The 3304-nt window shown below is 47.9% G+C and overlaps 1 long non-coding RNA gene across 1 annotated transcript in view; it reads left to right on the top strand.

The window, feature by feature from the left end:
- The first annotated feature begins 1962 nt into the window (after positions 1–1962).
- LOC143300945 (uncharacterized) overlaps positions 1963–3304 on the top strand; it is a 32419-nt gene continuing 31077 nt past the window's right edge. Inside the window, exon 1 of the long non-coding RNA XR_013057717.1 lies at positions 1963–2113. This is a non-coding gene — a long non-coding RNA (uncharacterized LOC143300945). The remainder of the gene's footprint in view (positions 2114–3304) is intronic.

Raw genomic sequence — 3304 nt, 5'->3', positions numbered from 1 at the left:
CTATCTCTTCTTTCACTCCCCCTCTCTCTCGTCTCTCTCTCGTCTCTCTTCTCTCTCTTCTTTCACCCCCCCCCTCTCTCTCTCCTCTCTCTTCCCTCTCTTCTTTCACTCCCCCCTCTCTCTCTCCTCTCTCTTCCCTCTCTTCTTTCACTCCCCCCTCTCTCTCGTCTCCTCTCCTCTCTCTCTTCTTTCACTCCCCTCTCTCTTCTCTCTCTCCTCTCTTCCCTCTCTTCTTTCCTCTCTCTTCCCTCTCTTCTTTCACTCCCCCTCTCTCTCTCCTCTCTCTTCCCTCTCTTCTTTCACTCCCCCCTCTCTCTCGTCTCCTCTCCTCTCTCTCTTCTTTCACTCCCCTCTCTCTTCTCTCTCTCCTCTCTCTCTCCTCTCTCTCATCTCTCTCTTCTTTCTCTCTTCTCTTTTCTCTCTCTCCTCTCTCTCCTCTCTCTCTTCCCTCTCTTCTTTCACTTCCCCTCTCTCTCTTCTCTCTCTCCTCTCTCTTCTCTCTCTCCTCTCTCGTCTCTCTCTCCTCTCTCTTCTTTCACTCCCCTCTCTCTGTCTTCTCTCTCTCTCTCTCCCTCCCTCCCTCTCTCTTCCCTCCCTCTCTCTCTCCCTCCCCCTCTCTCTCTCTCTTCTCCTTCTTCTCTCTCCCCCTCTTTCTTCTCTCCCTCCCACTCTTCTTTCACTCCCCCCCTCTCTCTTTCTCTCTTCTCTTTCTCCTCTTCTCTCCCTCCCTCTCTCACCTCTTCCCTCTCTCTCTCTTTCTCTCTCTCTCTCCTTTTCTCAAACTCCTGCACCACTCGCGGATCTTCTAGCTCCCTCCAGGAACTCCTTACAGACCGGGGGTCGCCAGCAGTTCATAGGACGCCAGGTGGCTGATGAACACGACGAAGAACCTCGGCCATTTCAACGAACTCGTACTTGTTTCGGAGCCCTTCTCCTCCTCTTCTCCCTTCTCCTCCTCTTCCTCTTACTCCTCCTCCTCCTCCTGTATTGGAGTCTTTGTGGCAGTAGTGGCTGTTGTAGCAGTGGTGGTGGTGGTGGTGGTGATGGTGGTGAACAGGAGTCAGGTGGTTGTGGTAGCAGTGGTGGTGGTGGTAGTGGTGGTGGTGGATAAGTGTGGCTGTGGTAGCAGTGGTGGTGGTGGTGGTGGTGGTGGATAAAAGTGGTTGTGGAGGCAGTGGTGGTGGTAGTGGTGGTGGTGGTAGTGGTGGTGGTGGACAAGAGTGGCTGTGGTAGCAGTGGTGGTGGTAGTGGTGGTGGTGGATATGAGTGGACTTAAGGAAGGAAGGAAGGAAGGAAGGAAGGATGGAGAGAGAGGAGGTGTCGTAGGGAGGGATCGGGAGGTGTGTGTGTGTGTGTGTGTGTGTGTGTGTGTGTGTGTGTGTGTGTGTGTGTGTGTGTGTGTATCCTGAAGTGGATTGATATACGCCTCTTTCTAGGACTAACAGCTGTCTGTGACGCTGATGAGGCTTAAGGACCTCGTGGGTCCTTTTTTTACGGGGCACTGGACTGGCCAGCAGTGGCTCTGAAGGGAGAGCTGAGCTGGAGGGAGAGCGGGAGTCAATAGCTGACGTGTGGCGGTGGTGCTGGTGCTGGTTGAGTGTGATGATGATGATGATGATGATGATGATGGTGGTGCTGTGGTAGCATTGGGGGTTGGGGGTGATGTGGGTGGGGGGGGAGGGGGGCCGGGGGGTTTGAGCAGGTGTGAGTCGAGCGACGACGTCCTGGCCAGAAGCACGCAGGTCAGGCAGCCAGCGCCCCCCACCCCCCCCCCTGGCAGGCGAGCGAATCGTGGTGGTGTAGTGTGGTGGTGGTGGAGGCGGTGGCGGTGTTGGTGGTGGTAGTGGTAGTGGTGGATGTTGGGGGTGTGTTTGCACGCCAGCTTTTTCTCTCTCTCTCTCTCTCTCACTCTCACACACACATACAAGTTAGCGGTGACGCCGAGCATCGTACTCTTGACTGGATTCAAAGGGAGTTTTCACTTGGTGTTCTGTGGGATTTCTACTACTACGACTACGTCTGCGGGTCTTTGTTTTGTTCAGTTGACTGTGACGCGGCGATTCAGTGTTGTGTGGTCGGAACGGGTGGTGACTGAGTGTCTTTGTGATTAAAGGTAAGGCATGAAAAGATTGAGTGTCTTTGTGATTAAAGGTAAGGCATGAAAAGATTGAGTGTCTTTGTGATTAAAGGTAAGGCATGAAAAGATTGAGTGTCTTTGTGGTTAAAGGTAAGACATGAAAAGATTGAGTGTCTTTGTGATTAAAGGTAAGACATGAAAAGATTGAGTGTCTTTGTGATTAAAGGTAAGGCATGAAAAGATTGAGTGTCTTTGTGATAAAAGGTACGGCGATTTGATAAAAAAAAAAGAAAAGATGATTGCCGAGCTGATAAAACTTAACACTGAAATGGAGAAAGTTTCTAAGAAACTGAATCAACAACTGTCTGTTGTGGAGAAAAAAACAACAACAAAAAACCGAATCGCTTTGATAAGAAGCGCCAACGTTTTAGGCCGCAGGTTCGTCTTCAATGTACGTGATAGTTAAGCAGATGTGACAGACGAGGTAAAGGCAACAATCTTTGTGATTATTTTGACAAGTATGAATCAACAACAACAACAACAACAACAATAACAACGACGACGACCATCACCGAAGGAGCTGCAGTATCAGCTGTAGCAACAACAGCTAAAACAACAACAGCAACAACATTAGGAAAACAAACAAACAAAAAACAACTCATCGTGTTTGTGAAACAGCCAAGGCCAGGCATCAGTATCGTTACTGTGGTAGTGTGTTCTCTCTGTCTTATAACAACACTGATGATATAGTTAGGGTGGTTTTTTTGTTTGTTTGTTTATTTTTGACTCACTTGTGTAAACAAAGTGAGTCTATGTTTTAACCCGGTGTTCGCTTGTGTGTGTGTGTGTGTGTGTGTGTGTGTGTCCGTGTGTCTGTGTGTCCGTGGTAAACTTTAACATTGACATTTTCTCTGCAGATACTTTGTCAGTTGACACCAAATATGGCATAAAAAATAGGAAAAATTCAGTTCTTTCCAGTCATCTTGCTTAAAACAATATTGCACCTCTGGGATGGGCACAAAAAAAAGAAAGAAAAGAAGCCTAATTATATGCAAACTGCATTTACTGTTATATTTATATTTTTTGTATTCTCTAAACTTGGCACTTTGACCTCTTATTCTGACACAACAACAGGAGACATTATTATCATTTTTTGTTCAAACAGGAACTTCTTTTGCTAAGCATGGAATTTTTATTTATTTTTGCAAACGTTTTGGTGCAGATAGT

This window comes from Babylonia areolata, chromosome 27 (genome assembly GCF_041734735.1).
Source record: "Babylonia areolata isolate BAREFJ2019XMU chromosome 27, ASM4173473v1, whole genome shotgun sequence".
In the NCBI taxonomy this organism is placed as follows: Eukaryota; Metazoa; Mollusca; class Gastropoda; order Neogastropoda; family Buccinidae; genus Babylonia; species Babylonia areolata.
The sequence above is the reverse complement of the archived record's forward strand: the minus strand, read 5'-3'. Positions and strand labels throughout refer to the sequence as shown.